The sequence below is a fragment of the Moschus berezovskii genome, chromosome 25 (genome assembly GCF_049115385.1).
Source record: "Moschus berezovskii isolate FMDL1 chromosome 25, NW_MosBer_1.0, whole genome shotgun sequence".
NCBI lineage: Eukaryota > Metazoa > Chordata > Mammalia > Artiodactyla > Moschidae > Moschus > Moschus berezovskii.
Genome location: NC_142484.1, coordinates 24,280,080 through 24,289,919, shown reverse-complemented (window position 1 = coordinate 24,289,919; position 9,840 = coordinate 24,280,080). Strand labels below are relative to the sequence as shown.

Sequence of the window (9,840 nt, the reverse complement as noted above, 5' to 3'; positions counted from 1 at the left end):
TCCTCATTGCTAAACTCAAGATATTCCTCCCTTACTGGGTTGTTTTAAGTGTTAAATGAAACAAGGCAAGTGACACACTTAGCACCTGCCTGGCATGGAGCGAACATTCAGTACAGGGTAGTTGCTCTTATGCTTAGTCAATCACCTCCATCTGGAGTCATCAGCCCTGGGCATTTGGTAAGAAATATGTACGTAACAGGAAATCAATAGGTTGGTACTTACAGATGAAGCCTTTGAAGTTGAAATAGACATAGTAACTCGTTAAAGGCCTTATTTCAAATAACTGGCAATGTTCTAGAAGTTATATGCAGCGTTCTTTTCATTATGCCACCACCAGTTCCACCATTAAAAGATTTTTGTTGGTCTTTGTATCATCTGCAGCTGTTGTCTGTAACAATCCTGAATTTCACAGGTGAAAAGGTTGATATAACACCTGATTGGCACTTCAGTCTATAACTTTGCACCCCTTTTAAGACTCATATTTTTTGAAATAGAGTAGGAAAAATAAGCTCCTCCCCCAAATAATAATATTAGAGGCTTTCAAGATTCTTTGGAGAGTTAAACCAAAGAAATGTGATGCTCATTTGTTCCTATAATAGGTATGCTGTCCCTAAATTTCCATTATGCACCCAGAATCTGCTGCTGCTAAGTCGCTTCAGTTGTGTCCAACTCTGTGCAATCCCATAGATGGCAGCCCACCAGGCTCCGCTGTTCTTGAGATTCTCCAGGCAAGAACACTGGAGTGGGCTGCCATTTCCTTTTCCAATGCATGAAAGTGAAAAGTGAAAGTGAAGTCGCTTAGTCATGTCTGACTCGTAGCGACCCCATGGACTGCAGCCTACCAGGCTCCTCTGTCCATGGGATTCTCCAGGCAAGAGTACTGGAGTGGGGTGCCATTGCCTTCTCCAACCCGAAAGCTAACTGAGCTCATTTTGAGAGCAGGCATTTAAGAGAACATTTGCTATATAGTCATCCCTCGATATCCGTGAGGGATTGGTTTCAGGACCCCTCACAGATACCAAAATTTGAGGATCCTCAAGTCCCTTATGTAAAATGGTGTAGTATTTGCATATAATCTATGCACATCTTCCTGAATACTTTAAATCATCCCTAGATTACTTATAATACCTAATACAATGTAAATGCTATGTAAATATTGTGAATAAAGTGTAAATATTTATGTAAATAGTTGGTGCTGTATGGCAAATTCAAGCTTTGCTTTTTAGAGCTTCTTTGGATTTTTTTTTTTTTTCTTTTTGGAGTATTTCAAGCAGCAATTGGTTGAATCCACAAATGTGGAACCCAAGGGTATGAAGGCCCACTGCATCTATATTCAGAATCTTAGTGACCTATGGTACCTAAGGACCCCCTCGGGTCCATGTAATTACTAAGAATACTCTTTAACTCTCAAAAGATTTCAGATTTAGGCCATAGATTATATATATAACAAATTATATAGCCATCCTACCAACAAATCATGGGGGTAAGGAAAATTTCCCTCTTCTTTGATATTTTAAATGGAAGGAAAATATTGGACTAACCCTCTTATAAACTGAACATGAAAACTGATCAAATAAATGGAACAGCTATGTTCACACACTGGATAAGAGTTGGCTCAGGGCTGTGAGTTAAGCACGATGATTACCCCAGATTTCTTTCCACTGGCATTTTCGAAATCTCAGAGCAGATACGGCAAATCCAAACAGAGTATGGTAGTTTCATGGAACAAAGGAGACAGAAGTCAGATTTCAGAGAGGCTGAGACAACCAGAATTTGTGAGGAAAAGTCCTGAAAAGAGAGCTACACAGTGAAAGAATATAAATCTGCACAGAGTGCTGTGAGCCTTTGAATATTAATATTAAGCCATACACACACAGGTGGGACTCTACAGTCCAGGCAAAGAACAAGTGCTGGAAGCTGTCAGCTGAACAACAACAGAAGCTTGCACAGTGCTAGGAGACATGTGAGTTCCCTGGAGTGCTGTGACCTGACAGAATACATATAAAAGCACACATCAAGGCATATCCTAATTAAATTGTTAAAAACCAATCACAAAGAGACTATCTTAAAAGCAGTCAGAGAGGAAAAAAGACAACACCTTTAGAAGAAAGCAGATAAGGATTATCAATGATTTCTCAAGCCAAACAATAACAGGATGGCATTTTTTAAATGCTGAAAGCAAAGAAAAAAATGACTTTGTATTATTAAATACATCGTGTATAAAGGCATCAAAAATATGAAATAGCTAGGGATAAATCTAAAAAAATAAGTTAGGAACAGTATAGTAAAAACAAACAAACAAAAAAATGGAACTGGTAGAAATTAAAGAAGACTAAAATGTTCATGGATGGAAGATTCAATATTATTAAAATGTTTGTTTTCCACAAATTGATCTATACAATTCAAAGCAATCTAAAGGAAAATCCTTGAGATGAAACTGGGATTTCTAATTCTTCACTTTCACTCACGGATTCCTCACAACCTATAACATTTGCCCAAAGAGAGGTTGGCATTTTTTCTGCTTCTCCTGTGCTTTCTCAGTTTGTCAGGCTGGTTTTATGATACTGCAGTCATCATGGGAAATACCTCAGGGTGAAGAGTTTGCTGTTTGGAACCTCGTGCCTTCAGCATATTGGGAGATCACTGTCACCCTCCTGAGTCTACGTGAATTGTTATATGTGCGCTCACTCAGTCTTGCCTGACTCTTCGCAACCCCGTGGACTGTAGTCCGCCACGCTCCTCTGTCCATGGGATTTTCCAGGTAAGGATACTGGAGTGGGTTGCCATTTCCTTCTCCAGGGAGTCTTCATGATCCAGGAATCGAACTCACATCTCCTGACTTGGCAGGCAGATTCTTTACCACTGAGTCACCTGGAAAGCCCACGTGAATTGTTCCAGCTCGCTTCCATTTTCCAAGTGCTTTATACTTTGGCTCCATACCTTGGGAAGACTGGCATGAAGGCTTTAAGATTTCTTTAACTTCAACTATAACTGTGCCTACTAGAATGACATTTGGAAATGTCATTCACATATTTGGATATAAGCCACTCTTTGTGGGAAACTGCCCTCAGCAGGAAATCCCTTTTCTGGTCATTTTAGTGAAGCTACATTGTCACTAACTTTCAACCAAGTACCCCCATGCTTTGCGTATCTCCAGCCCTGGCACACTTTTTTTGGCTCACACAATACCTTGCCTAATCTGTTGGGTCTTTCCTCAGATCAAAGAAGTAGAAATGAAGCATAATTAATTAATAGATGACCATGTCTCTCCTAGCTTCCCCTTTCAGGAATCTCATGAACCAACTGTGTGAACAAGATAACATCTAAAGAAAAATCACAAGAAGTCAACAAGCTTGCACACAGTGGAAGATAGCTGTGCAATGATTAACAGAGATGATTCCCCTTTTCCCTTTAAAAACTTTCATGACTGAGCAGAATCTGGTTCAGAAGGTAGTTTTGGGGGGAGCACGAGTTCGCCTTCTCCCCAGATTGCTGGCATTATGATTAAAAACAATTTTCCTTTCTACCCACAACTGCCCCTTGGGTACAAACTTTTGAGTGGGGAGCAGTGAAACCTGAGTTTGGTTACATTCATAGGACAAATGTGGCTCAAAGTATCTTTAATCTCATTGTAGAAGGAGTGAATTTTAAAAAAAGGTGGGGGGACCTCTGTAAGAAATCTCTCCAGTCCTCACAGCGACAATGGTTTTTCTGACTTTCTCCAAACCACATACTGAATGGCTTAATGCTGGTGGTATGGAATGAAATTCTATTTTTGGAAGGAAGTCTGCAGGGTAACTTATTCCACTGAAAATATTCCTCTGCCTTTGAAGGCTGACATTCAAGGATCTGAGTGCTGCAGTCTTCTATGAGATAATGAAGAATTATTGATTTTGTTCATTCGCTAAGTCATGTCCAATTCTTTGCGACCCCAGGGTCTGTAGCACACCAGGCTCCCCTGTCCTTCACTATCTCCTGGAGTTTGCTCAAATTCATGTCCATCAAGTCAGTGATGCTATGGAGGATGTCAGGCGTGTTTCTAAACATGTCTAGATTATCCACATGAACCTAGACTCTGAACTCCTCACGGAGGTTGGTGAATACTCCTACCCATCAGCTGCTTTGCAGTTTAACCATACCACATGGTACAGACCAAGCACACAGCTTCAAACCAGCTCTAACATTCCACTTATTGACACTCCTTCTTGATTAGGAATTTGATAATATTTTGGACGGCAGAAAGCAGTATCTGAGTACACACTCTCACTCTGGATGTTTTGTACTCTGCCCCCAGAGTGCAGAAGCTCCATTTTGGCAGCTTCTCTTTTTGCCAGTCTGACATACCCCTGGTATGACAGTTCTGTTACTGCCCTGAGATACAAACATAATTGACCCTGGGCAAGGACCAGCTGGTCAGAGAGTCACAACAATCTCTCCCTTCTCACTTGGTGCTTCATCGATGAAAGAAATCTGGGTAGGAGTTTCAATTTCAGTTAATATAATTTGTTTCTCCCCCAAATCTGTACTTTGGGCTAGTTGACAACGATCCTTTCATAACAGGAAACAGTATAAGTAAACCTTCAAGCTGGGAGGTATCCGAGTCCTGCCACTTACTGGCTTCATGATCTTGGACAACTTATTTAACCTCTCGGATCTCCCAGTTTCCTCATCTGTACTTCAACCTTCTTTTCAAGGAAGGGACTCTTAATTCTTTAATATGATTCTTGTGGAGGTCGGCCAGGAAGTAGGCACAGGCCCTCAGGCTCTCCCTGCCCAAGCAGTCAGTGAAGATGGTTAGGCCGCCCCTCAAAGGAGCTCACAGTGCCAGCTGATCCCCACTGACTGGCGACCCAGCAGGGCATGGAAGCACGTGTCAGTGTTGACTGTGCTAACACTTCTGGGAATCTGCCAAAAGATTTCTTAAACGTGAAAGAAAAGCATTAGCAAAAAGAGAAAAATACGAATTGAATTTTAACAAACTTAAAAGCTTTGATTTTTCAAGAAAGAGTGTCAAGAAAGGTCAAGTCTCATACTACGAGGAAAAAGTATTCACAGTACACATACCTGAAAAAATACTTGTGTCCAGAATAAATGCAAAGAACACTTAAACTCAGGGAGAAGACAACAATCCATTTCTCAAATGGGAAAAAAATCTGACAGTCATTTCACAAAAGAACATACATATTCTTGAGAGAATATCTATGAGGGAAATTTTGGAGGTGATAAAAATATTCTATGTCTTGACTAGCAGGGAGGCTACATACATTTGTCAAAATTCAATGAACTGCACATTTTAAATAGGTGTATTTTCTTATATCTAAAATATAACTCAATAAGGTTTTTTTAATAAAAGGGAAAGGGGAGGAAAAGGGGAAAGTTATAGGACATAATGCAGCTATTAAAAAGAATAAGGTAAACATCTACTTCTGAATCTAAAGATAGGATATCAAGTGAAAAATGAGAGTTATTGAATAGTACCATTAATCCTATGCACTTTTCAAAAAAGTAGTCTCTCCCCCCAACCCAAATATACATATTTGCTTATATATACCCAGAGAGAATGGTTGCAGAGAAAAAGCAAGTCAAGGGCTATTCTGTAGAGTATCAGAACAAAGAAGGAGTAGGCTTTTATTTTCATTTTAATATCCCACTGTTTATCCAGTCATGCATCATGAGCATCTGGGTTGCTTCTATCTTTTGACTACTGTGACTTAATGCTAATACAAACCTGTTTGTACAAATATCTGTTGAGTTCTTGCTTTCAATTCTTTTGGGTATATATCTAGAAGTGAAATTGCTGGATCATGTGATTATTCTGTTTAAATTTTCCTCATCTGTAAAATGGGCATGATAATCCCTGCTCTGTTCACACCCCCGGGGCTTTGAGAACCATATAAATACCCCTTTGTAACCTGTTAAACATCAAATTCCTGTAAGAGATTATGAGAAAATTTTTGTGAAGAGTACAATTCTAAAACCGAAGTGTGTATAAATAATTTAAAAACAATGACTGCTTCATGTGCCAAGTACTGACCTAAGCATTTCACAGATGTTAGCAAACTTAACATTGGAAGGACTGATGCTGAAACTGAAGCTCCAATATTTTGGCCACCTGATGCAAAGAACAGACTCATTGGAAAAGACCCTGATGCTGGGAAAGATTGAAGGCAGGAGGAGAAGGGGAGGACAGAGGATGAGATGGTTGGATGGCATCACTGACTCGATGAACATGAGTTTGTTGAGCAAGTTCCAGAATTTGGTCCTGGACAGGGAAGCGTGGTGTGCTGCAGTCTATGGGGTTGCAAAGAGTTGGACACGACTGAGCGACTGAACTGAGCAACTTTAAGCCTCAAGGGGGCAATCTTGTGAAGTAGGTTTTGATACAGTTGGCCCTCCAAATCTGTGGGTTCCATATCCACAGATCCAACCAGCCACAGATTGAAAATATTGAGGACAAAAAAGAAACTTCCAGAAAGTTCCAAAAAGCAAAACTTTCATGCACCAGCAACTATTTTACGTACTATTTACATTATATTAGATAGTATAAGTAATATAGGGATGATTTCAAGTATATGGGAGGATGTGCATAGGTTGTATGCATTCGATATAAGGGACTTGGGCATCCATGGATTTTGGTATACTTGTGTGTCTTGGAACCAATCTCCCATGGAAACCAAGGAATGGCTTTATTATCATTCTATATGTGAGAAAACTCAGGCACAGAAAAGCTACATAACCTGCCCAATGTCATATACCTAAACTGGGAAAATCAGAAAAAACTTCAAGGAGTAAAAACTTCCCCACACAACAGAGTTCTTTCCTCATTTAATAGGTTTTATCATAATTTACAATTTCAAATTTTGAAAGAAAAAAAAATGCATGTATCTCATTTCAAAGGTATATTAGTAGTTTAGGAAATGCAAAGGGAAATAAATCTGTTATCATGAATGCTACCTAAGTTTCCCCATAAATGGTTACTTCTTTGATTCTGTAAGAGGAGAAGAATCTAGACTTGTTGAGTATCACCATGTGTAGGTATCTCAAACACTGGCTTCTGAAAAGATTCAGACCTCCTTGTTACTGCTGGAGTTTGGGGAATGGGTTGGGGAGCACAGAGGGAGGGGCACAATGTCTGACTTTGGCATCAGCATGAAGGAAAGAGAAAGCAAAGGCAAGCATGTGTGAGCCAACAGGAGACACACCATATTTCTAATGAGGTCTTCATGCCTTCTTTGTCTTCAAATGAAAACTGGAACCATGAAATTCCTTTTTTGTTAATGTTAAGATGTGGTAATGCCAAGCATTCATGACCATAAGCATGGAAAATTGATGAAATTACAATCTGTTCAGGGAAATAACGTAGTGATGAGAGAAAAAAATCTTCACCTGTGTCGGGATCCTGATGGCAACTTTTAAAAACAGGTGAACATTCTCTTCCCCCTCTGGGGGAAGACATCCCTTTGTATGACATGCCAAGTAGATGCATATGGAAAAAGGCCAAAGGAAAAAAAAGAGATTGACACAAATAATTGAGATATTTTTAAGGGCATGTAAGTCAGTGAGCATTTCATTAGTATCATTTCAGCAATTTTCTGCTCTCCAAGAAGAAGCCAAATTGAAATCATATCCTTCTACTTAATGAGCAAAAGAATGTGATTATCTTGCTGGAACATTAAGATTTGAGATGTTCATGTGACGTAAATCAGAGTTAATCTAAGTAAAATGAACCTGGCCCTTTCCCATGAATGCTTTTCATCAGAATACATTAAAAGTCATCACTTCTTTAAGAGCTATTAACAACAGCCACAACTCAATATTCAGAGTCACGCATTTCTAGCATACGCTATATTGAAGTCTCAAGTAATTGAAAAAAAGAATTGCTCTATCTGGCTTCCCTGGGGGCTCAGATGGTAAAGAATCTGCCTGCAATGTGGGAGACCTAGGTTCTGTCCCTGGGTAGGGAAGATACCCTGGAAAAGGGAATGGCTACCCACTCCAGTATTCTTGTCTGGAGAATCCCATGGCCAGAGGAGCCTGGAGGGTTACAGTCCATGGGGTCGCAAAGTCAGATACAATTGAGTGACTAACACACACTCACAATTGTAGAGCATTCAGCTTCCATCTTAAGTACCATCTCCAAAGGTTCAGGGCTACATGACTATCAGTTATTGCTGGTTAACAAGTCAACTTTAACTTTGTAGCTTAAACAATAATCCCTTATTAATGCTCTCAGAAACAGAAGGATCTCTGTTCGTTTCCAAGGCAAACCATTCAATATCACAGTAATCCAAGTCTATGCCCCGACCAGTAATGCTGAAGAAGCTGAAGTTGAACAGTTCTATGAAGACCTACAAGACCTTCTAGAACTAACACCCAAAAAAGATGTCCTTTTCATTATAGGGGACTGGAGTGCAAAAGTAGGAAGTGAAGAAACACCTGGAGTAACAGGCAAATTTGGCCTTGGAGCACGGAATGAAGCAGGGCAAAGGCTAAAAGAGTTCTGCCAAGAGAACACACTGGTCATAGCAAACACCCTCTTCCAACAACACAAGAGAAGACTCTACATGTGGACATCACCAGATGGTCGACACCAAAATCAGATTGCAGCCAAAGATGGAGAAGCTCTATACAGCCAGCAAAACAAGACAGGGAGCAGACTATGGCTCAGATCATGAACTTCTTACTGCCAAATTCAGACTGAAATTTAAGAAAGGGGGGGAAACCACTAGACCATTCAGGTATGACCTAAATCAAATCCCTTATGACTATACAGTGGAAGTGAGAAATAGATTTAAGGGATGAGATCTGATAGACAGAGTGCCTGATGAACTATGGATGGAGGTTCATGATATTGTACAGGAGACAGGAATGAAGATCATCCCCAAGAAAAAGAAATGCAAAAAGCAAAATGGCTGTCTGAGGAGGCCTTACAAATAGCTGTGAAAAGAAGGGAAGCTAAAAGCAAAGGAGAAAAGGAAAGATATACCCATGTGAATGCAGAGTTCCAAAGAATAGCAAGGAGAGATAAGAAAGCCTTCCTTAGTGATCAATGCAAAGAAATAGAGGAAAACAACAGAATAGGAAAAACAAGAGATCTCTTCAAGAAAATTAGAGATACCAAGGAAACATTTCATGCAAAGATTGGCTCGATAAAGGACAGAAATGGTATGGACCTAACAGAAGCAGAAGATATTAAGAAGAGGTGGCAAGAATACACAGAAGAACTGTACAAAAAAGATCTTCACGACCCAGATAATCATGACAGTGTGATCACTCACCTAGAGCCAGACATCCTGAAATGTGAAGTCAAGTGATCCTTAGGAAGCATCACTATGAACAAAACTAGTGGAAGTGATGGAATTCCAGCTGAGCTATTTCAAATCCTGAAAGATGACGCTGTGAAAGTGCTGCACTCAACATTCCAGCAAATTTGAAAAACTCAGCAGTGGCCACAGAACTGGAAAAGGTCAGTTTTCATTCCAATCCCAAAGAAAGTCAATGCCAAAGAACGTTCAAACTACCACACAATTGCACTCATCTCACATGCCAGTAAAGCAATGCTTAAAATTCTCCAAGCCAGGCTTCAGCAATACGTGAACTGTGAACTTCCAGATGTTCAAGTTGGTTTTAGAAAAGGCAGAGGAACAAGAGATCAAATTGCCAACATCCGCTGGATCATCAAGAAAACAAGAGAGTTCCAGAAAAACATCTATTTCTGCTTTATTGACTATGCAAAAGCCTTTGACTGTGTGGATCACAATAAACTGTGGAAAATTCTGAAAGAGATGGGAATCCCAGACCACCTGACCTGCCTCTTGAGAAACCTGTATACAGGTCAGG

General features: G+C 39.9%; 1 pseudogene; it reads right to left on the bottom strand.

The window, feature by feature from the left end:
* Positions 1-322: 322 nt before the first annotated feature.
* LOC129548367 (protein artemis-like) lies at positions 323-4,386 on the bottom strand (annotated as a pseudogene).
* Positions 4,387-9,840: the final 5,454 nt, after the last annotated feature.